The sequence below is a fragment of the Manis javanica genome, chromosome 11 (assembly GCF_040802235.1).
Source record: "Manis javanica isolate MJ-LG chromosome 11, MJ_LKY, whole genome shotgun sequence".
NCBI classification, from domain to species: Eukaryota; Metazoa; Chordata; class Mammalia; order Pholidota; family Manidae; genus Manis; species Manis javanica.
Genome location: NC_133166.1, coordinates 14,067,513 through 14,088,125, shown reverse-complemented (window position 1 = coordinate 14,088,125; position 20,613 = coordinate 14,067,513). Strand labels below are relative to the sequence as shown.

The following is a 20,613-nucleotide window of genomic DNA, read 5'->3' as shown; positions in this document are numbered from 1 at the left end:
AAGGACTACAAATATCATAAACACATGTAAAGTTGCAGTGCACTAATGACTGCTATGGTATAAATGAAAAGCCATTTCTTGGGGCCATGTTATTCTTTATTCTGTATTAAATTATATTTGTTAAATTAAATAAACAAGATAGCCTTGCAATTCTCAGGATTTTAGAATGATGTTGTTCTTATTTGTGTTTCTATCCAGTCTGTATCTTTTTGTGAGGGGATGGGGGATAGAGGAGATTCTTAAAGTTCATTCCAGGCTCAAGTGGATGATAAAAATACATAACCACATAGACTTAAAAAATATTTAACCATACACAACAGTATATTAATCTTCCTGGTAGAATATTTGCCAGTAATATTTTTTATTATGGAAAAAATACAAGTTTTCATTAGCTGTTTTGGGCATAAAAATGATGAAGATGCCCTTTTCAATATTTTAAACAAATTGTCAAAATCATGAAGTATTCATTTCATCTTGCTTATTAGTACTCATTAATGAACTCTGAAAGCATATTTAAGAGAAATTGAGAGAAACCTCAGTAAAGAAATAAAGAAGATTTGTTTTAAAGTTTATTTCATATGTGAAATTTTTATCAGCAAATGAATTATAGATGCTCTTGGTAAGTTACAAACTTCTAAATGCTACCTTTAAACATTCAAAAAAAATGTAGTTATTTTACCATAAATAGGTTTATTGCTGAGAGCTTTGGGGAAAATTGTGTTAGGTGGGAGAGCTCTGAATATTTTTCTAAAACATCACTCCCCTAATCTCTCTCCTTTGTTAACAATTTAAAATGGTTCCCTTATGTTCAGCAAACTATGTTCAGGACTCTCACTGCATCATTGGAAAACTCTCACACAAAAATGTAAACCTTATCAAGAAGCTAGAAGAAATTGAAATGTGGTCATGTATTGGATTTCAGCAAATAGAGGGAAGTGTATAATTCATGTCAGACCAGAAGATAGGTATATGTGTGGAACTCTAGTAGCTTGAAATGTGAATATATATTGTGGTATATGATATGATATGTGATACATACTGAAATCAAAAATCTTACCCCAGGTCTTTTCTTCCACTATACCATGCTTGTGTCATCTCTCCTGTTGGTTCTGATTGTATTAGAGCAATGGGTCACTTCTCAATATTTCTCAAAAAATTGACCCTTATTGAATCATTTATGATACTGGAAAGAAACAGATGGCACACTAAAAAACCTCATTGAAAAGGTTTCAAATGGAACTGTTTACAAAGATTTAGAGATAAGGAAATCAAGAAGAGGTGGTTACGCATCCAGGCATATCTATATTAGGGAGTCATTGTCACCCAATTGGATGACCAAAAGGACCGTTGAAAGGAATAGTTTCTGTGATCTGATGAGATTGTAAGCATGAGATTGTAAGCCATGAGAGTGTAAGCATCTGATTGGAACTGAGATCACAGGGAGAGGAACACAGCCACTGTCCTTGAAAAGTCACTGTTCTCCCATGGCTGAGCAGGTAGAGAATGAGGAAAATAGATAGCCTAATCTCTCACCTCCCCAACCTCTAATTTTCTGCTGTTTTCCCTGGGCCAGACCAAAGTAATAGCAGTTATTAGAATAGTGAAAAATGTATAATAAAGTATCACCTTAAGCCTGATGACTATCAATCCAAAAAGACAACAGATAGCAAGTGTTGGAGAGTATGAGGAAACAAGGGAACCCTTGTGCACTGTTGGTGGGAACATAAACTAGTACAGTCACTGTGAAAACAGCATGGCATTGCCTCAAAAAATTGAAAACAAAGAATTACTATGTGTTCTAGTAACTCCACTTCTGGATATATATCTGAAGGAAATGAAATCACTATCACAAAGTGATACCTAAGCTCCCATGTTCACTGCAGAATTATTTACAATAGCCAAGACATATAAACAACAAAAGCATAAGTCAACAGATGAATGGGTAAAGAAAACATGAAATATATGCCATTTGGCCATAAAAGAAAAAAAGGAAATCCTGCCTTTTGTGACAGTATGGATGGACCTTGAGGGCTTTATGTTAAGTGAAACAAATTAGATAGAAGAGACAAATACTGTATGATCACACTTACATGTGAAATCTAAAAAACTGAACTCATAGAAATAGAGATAAGAGTGGTAGTTACCAAAGGCACAGGGTGGGAAGTGAGGGGACTGAGTAAATGTGATCAAAGGAACAAACTTTTTGTTATAAAATAAATAAGTCATTGGAATGTCATGTACAGCATGGTGACTATAAATAATAATATATAATTAAAAGTATATTATTATTATAAGTATATATAAGTTAATAATATTTTTAAAATGTATTAGGCTGCATTCTATATGAAAGTGGCTGAGAGATTAAATCTTAAAAGTTCTCATCACAAGGAAAAAATAATTTGTAACTGAGGTGATAGAAGTTAGCTAAACATTGTGGTAATCATTTTGCAATATACACATATACAAATCATTAGGTTGTATACCTTAAACATATACAGCATTATATGCCAATGATATTTCAGTAAAACTGGAAGGAAAAAAGAAAATGAATGGTGAGAAATGGATCTGGACCAGCAGGTCGACTTTGCCACTCAACATCCATTATGGTGGTTCTTTTAGATAGTAAAAAACGAAAACAAAAAGAACCAGAACCTAACCCTGTTGTGACCACAAGTCCTATTAGCCACTGTATTATTGTAGGGTGATCAGTTCAATCATACTTTCATTAGAATTTCCACTCTAAAACTAGCCACCACCTATTCTACATATAAGGAAGCAAGAGAATACTGTGTGGGGATGGAGTGGGACTGGGACAATAAACTCAGCCATGGTCTCTGCTTTTGCAGCTGAATGCAAGATTAGGCTAATAAGCATAAATCCTTATTCCACTTAAGGTTTCTCCGTTCCTCCATGTTTTGCAGGAATTTAGCTGATAGAGGTTTTTAACCTGATGGGATAACCTTCATTTCCTCAGGCTCGGAGTCTTTTGTGGCATTCTCTTTCTGGATTGCAGTTTGTATGAATTGTTATTTTGGATATGTGGACCAATGATCCTACAGATCCCAAGCACAGCTCTCATTCCTTCATTGTGGACCAGCCATCAACTTTCCCTTGAGCAACTGGATTTATGTCTCTTTTGGGCACTAGAACCTATAAAGTCACCAAGTCTAAGATTTTAAGAATTACAAGCAAAACTCTCTTCAGTTAGGACTTTAAAAAATGCTATTGAACTTCTCTGGGATGCAGCGAAGGCAGTTCTAAGAGAAAAGTATATAGCAATCCATATTTAAAAAAGGAAGAAAAATCCCAAATGAATAGTCTGAAGTCACAATTATTGAAACTGGAAAAAGAAGAACAAATGAGGCTCAAAGTCAGCAGAAGGAGGGACATAATAAAGATCAAAGAAGAAATAAATAAAATTGAGAAGAATAAAACAATAGAAAAAAATGAATGAAACCAAAAGCTGGTTCTTTGAGAAAATAAACAAAATAGATAAACCCTAGCCAGACTTATTAAGAGAAAAAGAGAATCTACACACATCAACAGAATCAGAAATGAGAAAGGAAAAATCACAAGGGACCCCACAGCAACACAAAGAATTATTAGACAATACTATGAAATCTATATGCTAACAAGCTAGATAACCTAGAAGAAATGGAGAAGTTTCTAGAAAAATACAATGTTCCAAGACTGACCCAGGAAAAACAGAACATCTAAACAGACTAATTACCAGCAACGAAATTGAATTGGTAATCAAAAAACTACCCAAGAACAAAACTCCCAGACCAGAAGGATTCACTGTTGAATTTTATCAGACATATAGAGAAGACATAATACCCATTCTCCTTAAAGTTTTCCAAAAAATAGAAGAGAAGGGAATATTCTCAAACTCATTCTACGAAGCCGGCATCACTCTAATACCAAAACCAGGCAAAGACCCCACCAAAAAAGAAAATATAGACCAATATCCCTGATGAATATAGATGCAAAAATACTCAATAAAATATTAGCAAACCAAATTCAAAAATACATCAAGAGAATCACACAGATGATCAAGTGGGATTCATCCCAGGGATGCAAGGATGGTACAACATTCAAAACTCCATCAACATCATCTACCACTTCAACAAAAAGAAGGACAAAAACCACATGATCATCTCCATAGATGCTGAAAAAGCATTCGACAAAATTCAACATCCATTCATGATAAAAACTCTCAACAAAATAAATGGGTATAGAGGGCAAGTACCTCAACATAATAAAGGCCATATATGACAAACCCACAGCCAACATCATACCTAACAATGAGAAGCTGAAAGTTTTTCACCTAAGATTGGGAACAAGACAGGGATGCCCACTCTCCCCACTGTTATTCAACATAGTACTGGAGGCCCTAGCCACAGTAATCAGACAAAACAAAGAAATACAAGGCATCCAGATTGGTAAAGAAGAAGTCAAACTGTCACTATTTGTAGATGACATGATACTGTATATAAAAAACCCAAAAGACTCCACTCTTAAACTACCAGAACTAATATCTGAATTCAGCAAAGTTGTAGGATACAAAATTAATACAAGAAATGTGTTGCATTCCTATACACTAACGATGAACTAGCAGAAAGAGAAATCAGGAAAACAATTCCATTCACAATTGCATCAAAAAGAATAAAATAGTTAGGAATAAACCTAACCAAGTAAGTGAAAGACCTATACCCTGAAAACTACAAGACACTCTTAAGAGAAATTAAAGAGGACACAACAAATGGAAACTCATTCCATGCTCTTGGCTAGGAATAATTAATATTGTCAAAATGGCCACCCTGCATAAGGCAATCTACAGATTCAATGCAATGCCTATCAAAATACCAACAGCATTCTTCAATGAACTGGAAAAAATAGTTCAAAAATTCATATGGAACCAGAAAAGAAACTGAATAGCCAAAGCAATCCTGAGAGGGAAAAATAAAGCAGGGGGGATCTCACTCCCCAACTTCAAGCTCTACTACAAAGCCACAGTAATCAAGACAACTTGGTACTGGCACAAGAACAGACCCAGTTCTGGAACTGAATAGAGAGTCCAGATATTAACCCAAACATATATGGTCAATTAATAAACAATAAAGGAGCCATGGCTCTACAGTGGGGAAATGACAGCCTCTTCAACAGCTGGTGTTGGCAAAACTGGACAGCTACATGTAAGAGAATGAAACTGGATCATTGTCTAATCTCATGAACAAAAGTAAATTCGAAATGGATCAAAGACCTGAATGTAAGTCATGAAACCATAAAACTCTTAGAAAAAAACATAGGCAAAAATCTCTTGGACATAAACATGAGTAACTTCTTCATGAACATATCTCCCTGGGCAAGGGAAACAAAAGCAAAAATGAGCAAGTGGGACTATATCAAGCTGCAAAGCTTCTGAACAGCAAAGGATACCATCAATAGAACAAAAAGACATCTTACAGTACGGGAGAATATATTCATAAATGACATATCCAATAAAGGGTTGACATCCAAAATGTATAAAGAGCTCATGCACCCCAACAAACAAAAAGTAAATAATTCAATAAAAAAATGGGCAAAGGATCTGAACAGACACTTCTCCAAAGAAGAAATTCAGATGGCCAAAGGCACATCAAAAGATGCTCCACATTGCTAATCATCAGAGAAATGCAAATTAAAACCACAATGAGATATCACCTCACACCAGTAAGGATCACCACCATCCAAAAGACAAACAACAACAAAGGATGTGGAGAAAGGGGAACCCTCCTACACTTCTGGTGGGAATGTAAACTAGTCAACCATTGTGGAAAGCAGTATGTAGGTTCCTCAAAAAACTAAAAACAGAAATACCATTTGACCCAGGAATTCCACTCCTAGGAATTTACCCTAAGAATGCAGCAGTCCAGTTTGAAAAATACATATGCACCCCTATGTTTACTGCATCACTATTTACAATAGCCAAGAAATGGAAGCAACCTAAGTGTCCATCAGTAGATGAATGGATAAAGAAGATATGGTACATATACACAATGGAATATTTTTCAGCCATAAGAAGAAAACAAATCCTACCATTTTCAACAACATGGATGTAGCTAGAGGGTATTATGCTCAGTGAAATAAGCCAGGCAGAGAAAGACAAGTATCAAATGATTTCACTCATCTGTAGAGCATAAGAACAAAGCAAAAATTGAAGGCACAGAACACTAGCATACTCACAGAACCCAAGAATGGACTAACAGTTGCCATAGGAAAAGGAACTGGGGAGGGTGGGTGGGAAGGGAGGGAGAAGGGGTATAAGGGGCCTTACTATTAGCAGACATAATGTATGGGGGTGCACGGGGAGGACAGTACAACACAAAGAAGACAAGTAGTGATTCTATAGCATCTTACTTTGCTGATGGACAGTGACTGTAATGGGGTATGTGGTGGGGACTTGATGATGGAGGAAGTCTAGTAACCATAATGTTGCTCTTATAATTGTAGATTAATTATACCAAAAAGAAAAAAATACTATTGAATGTATCATTAAAAGATGCCTGGGTCTCAGTGGTTCTGGGTAATATCCCCGTGTTGAACTGACTACTGTAACTGCAGGGAGAAAGTCCCAGGGCAAAATACCTTTGAAACTGAAATCAGTCAAAGGGAGAAATAAAATTTAAGAAGCCAGTTAATTTCTTATAAGCAGTTGTCCCATCTCTGTCTTGACCAGGCTATAGCAGAAGGGCACTCCACCCAACCTCTGGCCCAGAGAAGCCCTTGCAGGCTCTTGTAATTACCTATTGATATGTAGATGAACCATTTCTCTCCATCCCTTATAAACACCTGTTGATATGCAGATGTATTAAAGCCAGGTGAGAGATTCTGGAAATATTACAATTATACCCACAACTGCATTGGGTGGTATTTACAAGTTGCCATGCATTTCTGAACCTGTTTTTCCATCTATAAACCTGAATATAATTTTGAAGATCTTTTCAAAGATTCTTTCATTTTATTATTATAATACCAGTTAGGTTTAGTCAAGATTAAATTTATTAGGCCTTTCAAGAGGGAATGTAAGTGTTGTGTGCTGGTCTCAGACTACCAGTAACCCGTAACCAAGGTTGTGTTTGGACCAGCTCTTGTGGTTCTTAGCGACTGACAAGATGCTGTTCAGTAACAGCCATCAAGAAACTTTGAAACAGAAGTGGTTTACTACTTACAAGACCTGGAAATTACACAGCACACCTGAGACTACACAGCAAGGTTGTGGGAAGAGAGAGAGGGGATATATATGGGCCAGGAGGGTTTTGTTTTTTATTGGGATCCAGAGTAGGGGCCTAGTGTTTTGCGGGCTCACTCCTTATTGGTGAATTTAAAACACAAAAGTAGGAATTTAAAGGCTGGGGAAGAGAAAAAGCAAGTGGTCCAATGGCCAGTTATCAAAATCAACCAAAATTTCTAAAACACAGGAACCTCAGTGGAGGTGACCTGGCTCTTTATATGTAGCTGGCCATGTGTTTATTCAGGATAGCCATTTTTAAATTGGATGCCTCTTTGAAATGCATGCCTGGACAATCAAAGTTTAAATCAGGTATTTGCATTAAAAACAAAAACAAAAACAAAAAACTCTCAGAGTTTACACTATAGTAAGGGGTCATAAAACAGTAATAATAATAATGTCACCTACTATTCATAGTAAGTGTTCTGTGCTGATTCATAGAGCATTTATTTTGTGCACAGCACCATAATAAATCCATTGTTTGTATTATCTTAATACTCAAACAACCCTTTGTATAGTACTACTTTTATCATATTTCACTAGGGTAAACCAGCCTAAGGTACTCAGTTAATAATTTAAATTCAGACAATGGAATCTCGTTATCAACCACAAAATGCTGTGAAACTGAAACAAATTACCTGCTCTAGGCCAGGAGGTAGAAAAGAATTGACGACTCAGCAGTCTTTGTGTCCATTAAGACATCCAAAATATTATTACAAATAGACTATTCAACCACATTAAAAGAATCGATGAGAAATGAGTCTGGCTTTTTTTTCTTTTAAACCTATCTGGGCTCCTCTTTTTTCTGGCTATCTATTGTAAAGCAAATAACACATACTAGGGAATTTCCCTGTGGTGTATTTCATATCACATACAGCAGTTTTATAGAAGAGTAATCATTAGCTCCATTTGACACATTAACACCTGAGACTTACATAAGATTAAAAACTTGCCATCGTTTCTACATATAGTAAATGCTGGACTCAGAATTCCCCCTGAAATCCAATCTGACCTCAAGCCTATATTCATCAGCCCTGGACTTTCCTCCATTCTTAGACAGCATCCACACCCGATCTGCCTTTGGAAGGAAGGTACGCTATGCCTTCAAAAGACTTAGCTTCAGGCTGGGTTGGAGTGACTCTTGCAAGCAACTCCGTCCTGGACTTACCTGTGAGACCCCTTTTCTTAGTCATACCTATGTTTAAGTATTACACATAGCTGTGGTGGTGATTTGACCACTACCTGTAAAATATCTCCAAATGTCTTTATTTTCCTGTGATCTAAAAGGATGAGAATCCGTACCAGAAGTTGCACAAATGTTCTTTGTATAATTACTGTTGACCCATAGAAAGATCTCCATGCTTTTGAAGTAAATGTGGCTACTGTTTTGTCAGTGGAATGTCATTTACAAATCTTGTAAGTTTTAGCATAATAGCTTAGTAGTTATGTGCAAGGTCTGGGGATATAGGCTTGGCTGTCCATTGATTACATGACTTAGCCAAGGTACTTAAGCTCTCTGTACCTCACCTTCCCCTCTCCATCTGTAAGATGTGGGCAATGCCTGTACCTACCTCACAAGATGTTTTAATATCAAATACATCGATTTATGTAAATTGCTTAGCACAGTGCCTGGCATGCAGTAGATGCTATAAAAGTGATTGTTTTTACTAAGGATGAGCAGTTTTGCCTTTGGAGAACAATTTGCTCTTTTCTTGGCAAGGTTAACATGTATTTATTCAATCAAAACAGCCCTGTGAAGTATCTCATTTTTCAAATGTGGAAATTGAGGCACAAAGAAATAAAATCATTGCTTCAAGGTCACAGGTCTTAACGATTTAACAAGATATCAAGTCTTACAACTATTGGCTAGTGCAATTTCAAACCCCCTAATTTCTAAAGCTTTCGGGATTTCCATGCAGACACAGTTTCAGCATACCACACAGTCAATACTTCACTCAGAAAGAGCATCTTGTAGAGTCACTCACTCACAGAACTCTCAGCGGATCACACTAATACTTCTGAGCCTTCAGGGAGTACAAGGAACTTCAAATAATTAGCAGTCCACATCTTTGTTTCTTAGTTAAGATATCTGAGCAACTCCCTGTCCCCAAACCTTTTGATATGGTAATCATGGTGGATCTCCAAATGAATTTCCATAGATACAATTGCCTGTAAACACAGGTGACACACTTCCCACTTCCCTAGCTGATTTATAATTCAAAGCTTCAGCAAAACTTGGACATCAACCATGCAATGTAAGGTTCCATCAGGTTTTTCCTGAAAGAAAAAAAGAAAACCTCACAAAAATCAGTTTTTAAATTACCTCATTATTAAATTTCTTTAAGCTTTGCAACAGATTTTTTTTAAATGCAGTCACTCAACTGAGCAGTTTTAATGGGCAAGCTCTGTCTGCGGATGTTTGGGAAATTAGACACATTATGCAAATCAGTTTAAAAATTCAACAAGATCTTTTGAGTGAGATGATACATTGACTTACTCCTGTAACTGACCCATCTCCTCACTGATTCCTATGGAAATGACCAAAGATTCTTAGAACCAAAGACAATTTGAATTCACTTGAGAAATGTGATTTATTCAGTAAATGGTGCTACAGCAGTTGGGTAACTGTTAGTCAAATAAAAAATGTTTGATCCCTACCTCATACCGTAAAATTATAAATTCCAAATAAACTTAAGAATCAAATTATTTAATACAAAAATAAACAAAATAAAGGTAAATATGTACTAATGTGGATGTTACTGAGCTTTAAAGGAAAAATAAATCATGAAGAAAAATTGAAAAACAAATTGCTAAATAAAATGTGAAGTTTCTGTGAGCCAACAAAATACTGTAAGTAAAGTTTAAAGAAAAAGAACAAAACACACACACATATACATATTCAAATGTTTCTAAACATATGACAAAATGCAATAGAAGTTACAACGAAACAAAACAAAAATACATCCCCAACAAAAACATGTAAGGACAGCAACATGAAGTGGGCAAAGGAAGTAAAGAAATACACATGCTCAGTAAGTATATGAACAAAGTTCATCTCATTAGCACCAGATGAATACAATGAAAAGCAATATTGAGAAATATTTTCATCTGTCATGATTCTACATGGAATAAAGGCAGCATGAAATTGAACTACACTTTGTTATTACATTTGGAAAATGGTAAGAGCATGATTTCAAGGTAGTTGGTTTTAATTTTTAATACATGTTTATATTTTTAAATAATTGACAGATATTTTAATACTCTGGAAAAAGCATACATTATTACAATTTTCTATACATGATAACACTGTGTTTTCTCTAAGGCCCAACTCATGTTTTCTTGGTGATCTTGGTGATTACCAAGAGTCATCCATTTCAAACTGACAATTTGGGGAGCCGTGGGTAGGCACATACCCTGTGTCAGGCACTCTGGTAAGAAAATTCTTTGCCCATGTGTTTATGGGGCTGACATTTTTTTGTCACAGATTTTTAAAGCATTTCACATATCTTGGACAATTTGGGCATATTATCTAATTTAGTATTTGCAACCACTCTGCTAGCAAGGTCTTATCAACATCATACAGAACAGAACAAGAAACGGAAAGCGTGTTGCCTACAGCGATCCAAGGAGAAAGCGGTGGCGCCTGTGTTCAGGGCTACTTTTCACTGCCTCCAGAGGAAACACTTTTATATGGCTCCTTAAATCTTATTATTACAACTGAGCCCCTCTGGGAACATTTAGTTCCGCAAACTTACATTTGACAGGGTAGTTTTCTAAGACGTATTAATAATAGCTTATAAGTTCAGAACTATCTCAAGGCACACTTCTTTGAGGAAACTCTCCCAGCCGCCCCATCTCTCTGTTTAGGCGACTGATGCTCCTCTGGGCTCACAGGGCATAATGTTTCTCCCTCTACCCTAGTACAGAGAGCATCATCTTGTTATTTAATCATTTATCTTTATTCCTTCGAGATGGGTATAACTTTGAGTATACGGTTATGTTTCACTTTCTTATGTACCTTTATATACTTAAAGTACATTTGAGTATGAAGCCTTTAGTAGTAGAATTATTGTTGACTTTTCCAAGAACCAGTTTATAACATGAAGGAAAGTTCAAAAAGCTTTTGGCTGGAAATCATGAGTGCCTTAAGAAGGCATCGTTTATAATTGGGTAAATAGCCAAACTCTCTTCTCAGAGTTCTCAACTTTCTCTAGATGTTTCAACCTGTGTTTTTGAATGAAATTTAGTGTCTCAAAGACTTTATTCCAAACTAATAGGTGGTCAATTATGGGACAGTCTAATCAAAAGCACTGTGCAGAGGCACAGAGGGAACTCATATTTGCTTGTATAAGGAGACCAGGAAGACAGTCTCTCTGGTAATGAGACTGTTATAAGATGGAAACACTCATAAATTAATAAACAAGTAAATATGTGCTGTCTTATGTGGGAATATATGCTGGGAGAAAAATAAAGCAAGAAAGGAGGGAAGCAGTATGAAAGTGGAGGGTGGCTTGCTTATTTAGGCTTATTAGGTTTTTATAGATTTCTTATCATGAGGTGTATCAGGGAAGGCCCTCCTGATACACTGGCTGAACAGAGAATCCAAAAAGAGAAACAGCAGCCCAAGAGACATTACATAGATGTTCCAAAATGAGGCTCCTTGCAGCTGATGTTCTTGAAAAATCTTCTGTCTTTTTTAAAATAGGGACATTTCAGTACATTTCAAAAAGGCTTCTTGGAGAGAAAAGCTATTTTTGCTCATTTCATTAAGGCCTGGATCCATCACAGGCCCTCTGTCAGTAATGAGCCTCATCCCTCCGCACACTGATGGTCTTACTTATTTTGGCTCTGAGTTACACGTACCATCTTCCTTGTCCATCAGGCCTCAGCATCATCTCTGGGAGGCCTTGCTGAGCAAAGGATGAGTATACCTTCCCCTTAGGACCACATGAGAGCCATCTACAGGAAACTATACCTCACGTTCTCATTTTTATTCCGACTCCCATCGTGGGCTTGGCCTGAACCAGATAGTCTATTTTTGAACTCTTTGCCTCTGGAGGCAACTTGTCAGAGTGGAAAAACTGCGAATTGTGGAGCCAGCCCAACTTCAGACTAGATCTTGGATTATCACTGGTTACATGTGATTTGAGGCAATGACTCAACTTTTCTGGGCCCTGATTTTCTTTAGCTGATAATAATAGTTCTGATATTTACTTTGAGAGCTACAAAATAATCTAGAGGACCAGTTAAAATGCAGATTGCTTGTCCCATTTCCCAGAGTTTCTGATTCAGTAGGTCTGGGAGTGTGCGCAATAATTTGCAGTTATAAAATCTGCTAGATTGTGCTGCTGTGCTGCTGTTCAAGGGGCCATATACTGAGAACCACCGATGAAAGATAGTGAATATTAAAATAGGCAATATGTATTTATTTGTAGTATGCAGCATTTTATACACTCTATCTTAGTAAAGTGCCTATTAAAGCGGCTTTCCTCCTGGTCTAGTACTAGGCCATGATGACTTGGTATCCACACCTTTGACCTCAGCGTGGGCCCAGTGTCCAGCTTCCTTAAGCCTCTGTTAGTGCTCACAGCTTAAAGGGAGCAGAGTGCTAAACTGGGAAATGGATGAGGGAGTGAGCCTCGGAGCTATAACAAGTTCACGCCTGGGGTTCTTGTCATTGCTTTTACATTCTTTGGCCTTCATTTGTCATATATATCTGTTCCTTACAATACAGATGTTTTTATAAAGAGAATTGGCTCCTAATGAAATTTGCTTTCCTAAAGGACAGCTGGCCATGCACCTATGCACACTAATCTATTGTTTTTAAGCAGTTGGCATTGTTTTATATTAAATTGCTAATTGTTATTAATTACCTTGGCATTTCTGGGAAGAGCATTAATCTTGGCAGAGTCACTTTGTATTTCAATAGGAGCATCATTTGCCTCCCATCAGAAGGAATTTCTTCCTTGTGGGCTATTCATAAATGTGTCATTTACTGTAAATCACCACTTACAGGAACAAAATCCAACCTCTGGAGGAACACTGGTAAGGTTAAAGGTGTCAGGGTTAATTCAGCCCCCTTATATTTATATCAATCATTCTGTTCCCATACAGTACCACTATAAGAAGGAGAGTTATTAGAAGAAGAGAGTAAAATATTCCAATACTAGAGAAATAAATACGCATGAACATCAAATACTAGTACTAAATATTGCTAAAGGCATTGACTTCTAATGTAGGCCTAACAATACACGTAATGCTCAATCACTTTCTATCTTCAGTGTCTTAGTAAACTGGATATTACTATTAATCCCATTTTTGAGGAAATTCAGGTCTGTAGTGAATAACTTGAAATTGGTGAATCAACACTTAAGTGAAAAGGCTGAGACTTAAAGCCACATCAGCCTCCTGAGTTACTAATCACAAATAAGACATGGTCCCTGCCTTTCAAGCACTTAGTTTCAATTAAGGAGGTGATGGACTCATATGGAAGAATATAAGGCTGGTTGTAAAACTGATACATATTCAAAAAATAAGGAACAATGGAAGCCAGGAGAGAGAATAATTGAATACATGAGAGCAATCTGGGAAAAACTAGAATTTGAGGAGAGGCTGTCGGGTTTGTATTTATAGTACATGCTTTGTCACAACCATGTTTACCCCTCACTTGCTATTTGCCATAGAATGGTACTTAACTGTGACTTGATTTCTTTGTCTAAAAATGTGCATGGATGATGAGATGACATTGTGTGGAAAGGATTAGATTATATCAGATAGAATAATGTTCTTAGAACAAGGGCAGATATATTGTGAGAGTACTATAAATGGAGCTATTTTTTAATAGGTTTACAAATGATTGAATAAATATTATAGATAGGTGGCAGTGAGAAAATTCCAAAAAGTAAAACTTAAATAACATGATCTAGGCAAATACTGCCAAACATGTCCAAGGAGGATTGCCCAGAGTGAATGCAGCCAGTGCACTGGGCTATGTGGAAAGAGGTGTGTGGAAAGAAAGACAGTGACCAGCTTGGAAGGAATCTCTATGCCAAATCTTGATTTCATTCTGTATTTAAAGTGAACAATTAAAGATTTCTGGAATTATGTGTCATGTCTAGAGCTATACTATTAGAATATGGGGTCAAATGTAATGCACAGATTGATGCAGAGAAAACTTAGGTAAATAATTTAGTTAGGATTCTATCCAGTGATACACAGGTGAGAGGAAAGGAAATTACCAGTGAAACTGAAATGAAGACAATGGCATTAGGAGCAGAAAGTCTGGATGAGGTGCTAAAATAATTGGTGAACTGATGGGGTGTGAAATACTGGAATAGGAAAGAGTCAATGATGACTGAGGTTTGGTATCTGAGTATTGAGCTACTGAGCTTTGATGAGAGAAGAACCTACTCCTTTAGAATGGAACTGTGTCCACATAGCTTCTTTAATGGAATAGTGATAACATTTTAGAATAACTTCTACTGATGTTAACAATATACCAGTTCTTCAAATGCTTTTCCAGATTTTCTCCTTACAAAAACTTGACAAAGGTGGTATTACTCTTCTCATTTTAGAGATTAGAAAACTGAGTGGTGTAATACTTTCCTCAAGAAAGTTTGAGTATGATTTAAATGTACTTGATTTTAAAGTACAATACTCTATTTCTCCATTGCACATTTCAAAGAATAAAGTGTAGCATTTTACAGCTAAGTGATTCCATACAGGTCTGAGTGAATATGTCTAGGAGATAATCCTGAGCATAAGAAAGTGAGCTGTTATTGTGTATAATCTTTCAAGTTTAAGTTTCCCAAAAGCACATTGGTATAATTGTAATAATAACTCATATATTGTTGTAATACTTTATCAGTGAAAAGGGTGCTTACATTTATAATTGCAGTACATTTTTATACTAGTCCTGTAAGGCACACAAGGCAGGTACTATTATCAACATTTTATAGGTAATGACGGTGGGGTTTGTAGGCAGGTGACAAATGACATTCAAGGTCATGCTTTCCGAAAGTGGTAATGCTGGATCCAGACACCAGTCTCCAACTCACTCCCAGTGCTATTTCCTGTACTTCAAATAGTTGTAAGTAAAAGACAGTAATTTATCCTGTCAAAAAAAATTGGCTATAAAAGATAGAATTAATGTCAGAAAGCAGAGATATTTTTGCAAGTAACATTTTTAAAGTAGGTTGAAGGAGCGGGTATGGTTGGAGACATTTTTCCTTTCTGTATTTCAGTAATTCAGAATTCCACACAAAACATTCTTAGTACCACTGAATGTTTAGAATATAAATGTCCTTAAATAAATTGGGAAGATACCTGCTTCCAATGAAGATGAGGTAACAAGACTGGATTTATACTTCTGCTTGAAACAACCAAAACATTTTCAAAACACTGGATATTAGACAAAGAAGGATAGTAACATCTGAAAAACATAAATAAATTATACGAGCCCTCTGATTGCCTCAATTCAATGGCTTGGCATAATTTTCAGTCTGCAGAGTAGGAAGAAGGAACTCAGAGCCCAGAAGACTCCCTGAGTTGAAGAAATGGGAATGAGAATGTAATGTCACAAGACAGAACACAAAAGAGGAGAAAGCTACACAAAGAGAGAAATATAGCTATCTCAGAGGGTAACTGTAGAGAATTCAGTTGAGTACCAATTATTGCTCATTATGGGAAAAATACATGGAGCTGGAGAAAATCATTCAAAGGATTAACAAGAGCAGTACCTGGCATTGACAGCGGTTCAGCAGTAGTGCCAGTTCCCACCAGATTCACTGGGCATTGGGTAGACTACACAAAAGGGAGTAAGCTCAGTAGTAGGGATTAATTAGCCTTGGGATTAGCACTGTTCTATCCTACCTAAAAAACTGTAACAGCAAGACATAAAAGGATAAAACTACTTACAAGTTAATCGACTATGTTTCAGAACAAAGTTCAAGAATATCAATGTGGAAATAAAAATATCCAGCACCAAGGATATAAAATCCTTGGCATCCAGTTAAAAATTACCAAAGAAGTCAGAAAATGAAACCCTTCATGAGTAATTAAATCAATCAGAACTGACACACATATTAGAATCAAAAGACAAAGGCATTCAACATCATTTATAATTACATTCCACATGTTCAAAAAGTTAGGAGATATGAAAGATAAAAATAACCAAAATTGAGTTTCTGAATTGAAAACTACTGTCTGAGATGTAAAAGTCTACATATAGGATTAATAGCAGAATAAATATTGCAGACAGAAAGATTAATGAACTTGAAGACAGCAATAAAAGTATCCAAAATAAAACATGAAGAAAAGGGAATAATGAAAGCAAATTAGCAGAATATTACTTAGCTGTGGACAACAACAGATAGTAAATGTATATATAATTAGAGTCTCTGAGGGGCATGTGAAGAGGTATTTGAAGATATTATGGCCAAAATTTAAACCCATAAGATCAATGAACCACAAGCACAAGAAATATTGAGAAAAATGGCACCAATCTACAGCATAATAAAATTTTTCAAAGCCTGGATAAAAAGAGTTAGGAAAAAGGAAAATAAATTATACATACATAAGATGTGTGTGTATGTGTGCACACACACATAGAGAGGGAGAGAGAAACCAAGGTAAGGATTATAGCAATTTCTTAACAGAAACAATGGAAGTACAAGATAGTGAAACATCTTTATAAAGTGCTGAAAGGGAAAAAACTCAAAGAAATAGTAAATCTAGAAGTATATACCCAGAAAAATAAATTTCAAAAATGAAGCTGAAATAAAATCTTCTTTAGATGTATAAAAATAGGGAAAAAATCATCACCAGGAGATTCCATGTTATAAGAAATATTGAATCAAGTCCTTTAAGCAGGAAACCAGACTTTATAAGAAAGGGTAACTACAGATTCTGAACAAAACAACAAACTGACTAATAATTTATGAAAAAGATATTACACTATGACAAAATGGTTCTATCCTTGGAATTCAGGGTTGGTTTAACATGTGAAAATTGAAGAATATAATTGACCATACTAGTAATATAAAAAAGAAAAATTAATTAAATGCATTAGAGGCAGAAAAAATCACTTGATAGGATACAACATTCATTTCTTTTAAAATTCTTACCTAACTAGAATTTGAAGGACAATGCCTTAATCTAACAAAGTCAACTCCAGAAACCTATAGCTGGCAACACACTTAATGAAGAAAAACTGAATGATTTTCTGCTAAGATCAGGGACAAGACAAGGATGTCTGCTCTCAACACTTCTACTCAACATTTTGCTGGAAGTTTTAGCCATTATAATAAGGTTATTTTAAAAAGACATGTAAAATGAAAAGGAAGACATAAAAGATATCATTAGTTTGTTACAATTTCTATAATTTCTACTAGATCAAAAAGGTGGGCTTACCAAGGTTGCAGGATACCAGATCAATATTAAAAACTCAGGTACATTTCTACATAGTAACAACAAACATTCAGAAACTTAAAATTTTTTAAATATTTAAAATATGAAATGTTTATAGATAAATGGGCCAAAAAACATGAAAGACCTACATGTTGAACTCCACAAACTTTGCTAAGAGAAGAGCAATAAGATAAAAGATAGCTATATTGTTTTTATGGGTTTAAAGACTCAATATTGGTCAGCTACCAATTCCCCCCCACAGTTGAATTAAAGATTCCATGCAATCCCAATCAAAATTCTTTTTTAGAAATGTGTTGGTGTAGAGGATCTACAATACTCAAACCATTTTAAAAGAATTACCACTACCCAATTTCAATACTGATTATTAAGCTGCAGTAGTTAAAACATAGTATATTAGTATAAAGATAGACATACAGAACAAGATAGTGAGTCCAGATATAAACCCTCACTTTTATGGGTTGATTTCAAGGAAATTTTTGCTGGTGGTGATAGGCTCAACACACTGAGTGTGATGATGTGTTTTTAGGTGCCTAATTTACCAAATTAAAAACATTCATTATGCACAATTTAGCTTATGTCAATTATACCTTAATAAAGGTGTTAAAAATATCCTTCCCTTTGTACATAAGGGAGCTGACATAATGTTGGTTTCATTTCTGTACCTTCACTTTTTCTTCCATTCTCTCTCTAGGTGTTCTTCCTTTTCTTCTTCGCAGTTCTTCAACATTTGCCTATTTTTTTCCTTCTTTCTTGAAACTTTTCTTAATTCCATAAAATAGCTTCTGAAAAATTGAGAAAAAGTCAAATTTTCAATTGATGCCTGCCTACTGTTACTACAGATCTTTGTACCCAGAGCAAACATAGCCAAATGTTTGAGCACAGACTTTGGAGTTGGGTGACAGTAAGTTCAATTGCCTGCTGTTTCTTTCCACCTGTGTGACTTGAAGAAAGTCACTTACTCTCAATTAATCTCAGTTTCCTTATCTGCAAAACAAGTATACTTAGAGTTACTCTGTAAGAAGAATATGTGGATTAACTTAGATAATACATCATTTGAAGCAAGATGCTTTATCTCTTTGAGTCTCAATTTCCTAATCTGAAAAATAAAATAGGAAAAATTGTAGCTATTCTCTTAAGGATAATACAAGGATTAAATTTAGACAATGCATGGTGTTTCTCTTACTTCTAAACATAATCATTTATCTTCCTCTTTTTAGGAAAGGGTCTCCCTGTTACCTGCCTCCAAGAAGATAAAACATTGGTGTTCATTTTGCAAAATGTAGTTATACTTTCAATAATGTTACAGTTGAAAGATGCCTTAGAGACAATTTAATTTCAAAGTTCATATTTCCATGATAGTAGAATGCTGAGGTCCAAAAACTCAAAAAGGAATCAGATAATTCAAGCCTGCCTAATAATTTGTGAGGCTCTCAAACTGCTGTTCTTTGTGCCGTGAATTGCATAAGACTTAACAGACACATCCTTAGGACCCCACCAGTTCAACCGTCCTGATTCTTCAGGAAAGCTGGTGACCACTAATTAGAGGCTCACTTCATTATTATTGCTTGCTTTGAGAAGTCAGTCCTGCCTCCCCTGCTGCTCTTTTCCACTCAGACTGCTCAGAGTAATGAGGTCTAACTGGAAGCCCCAAGTTTTTCCTCAGTCACTGTAACTTATTATTTATGTCTTTGCCTGAGCTTCCTTCCATCAATAAAAATCAAATTGAGAACCATCATTTCCAAGCAGCCCAGCCAAGCTCTGCATTTTTAACAACATTATTTTGCCAGACATTGAACCGATCTGTGATTGGGCTGATAAATTGTCAGAATAGAGTTGAAATATGTCACCAGCTGATAAAAGCATCTGGGGGACTCACACTAGGTGAGCAGTGAATCTGTTTCTTGCAAGGATCCAGGGTGGGTCTGTAGAAGGCAGGCATTGGTCTCCCTGCATCCCGAGACAGGCTCTGCACAAGCCATGGGGCCTCTTACCAATTAGTCACCCAGGCACCTTTAGGTCTGCACAGCCCAAAGGAGACACAGTACCTTTCCCTCCAAGTTATTCTTCTAAGACTATCTCAAGTCCTGTAACAGAGAAAGAAGAAATGTCAAAGTCTGAATGAGAAGGAACTATGGAAGGGAAAAGTTAAAGTATCTTCTCTGAATTAAGGCTGGTCTAGATAGAGACTTGATTCTTAGGATCTACTTTAACCGTCAAACAGTCCTTTGAGAGGTCATTATCTCTGTTCCACAAAGAAGGAAACAAGCTTAGAGAACTGTGATGACTCACTGAAAGGCACATCTGGTAAAAATGGAAATACTTGACTTTACATCTTACGAATGACAATATAAATATATATCCATTGCAAATATATATTTATTAATACATATAGTAGGGAAAATTACTAAATATTGTGAAGGACAAGTATTAGCATAAAGCTTTCTATATTTAACTTATGCCTTTCCAAATAAGATCATTGTAATATAGTGAACATATTACCAACTTGACTGATTTTTACCAATTTAATATCCCACTGACTCTATTGAAGGGTCTCCGTGTCTTTTTGCTCTCCCCAGTTTTAAATTCATGACTGCTTAAAAAGATCAAAATGATATCAAATAAAGCTGAGTGCAGGGACTAGCAGGGAGGACTATAATGCTTGGTTCGGAAAGAAAAGTCCTATGTAATGAAATAAGTAACATTTATATAGTTTACAGATTATCAAGCCTATCCTTCTAGATGACTTCATTCATCCTTACAAAAGAATGCTATGAAATATTATATTTAGTATTGGTAAAGTGGAGACTGACACATGAAAAAAACAAAAAGGAAAAGTGCTTTGTAATATAGATACTAACCATTACTTTTACCGAATTAGGAACAGAGGCTTAGAGAGCTTAAGCAATCTTAGTCTC

The 20,613-nt window shown here is 35.8% G+C and overlaps 1 long non-coding RNA gene across 1 annotated transcript in view; it reads right to left on the bottom strand.

The window, feature by feature from the left end:
• Window positions 1–20,023, bottom strand: part of LOC108397146 (uncharacterized) — a 94,659-nt gene extending 74,636 nt beyond the window's left edge. The window contains exon 1 of the long non-coding RNA XR_012122527.1: window positions 18,361–20,023. This is a non-coding gene — a long non-coding RNA (uncharacterized lncRNA). The remainder of the gene's footprint in view (window positions 1–18,360) is intronic.
• Window positions 20,024–20,613: the final 590 nt, after the last annotated feature.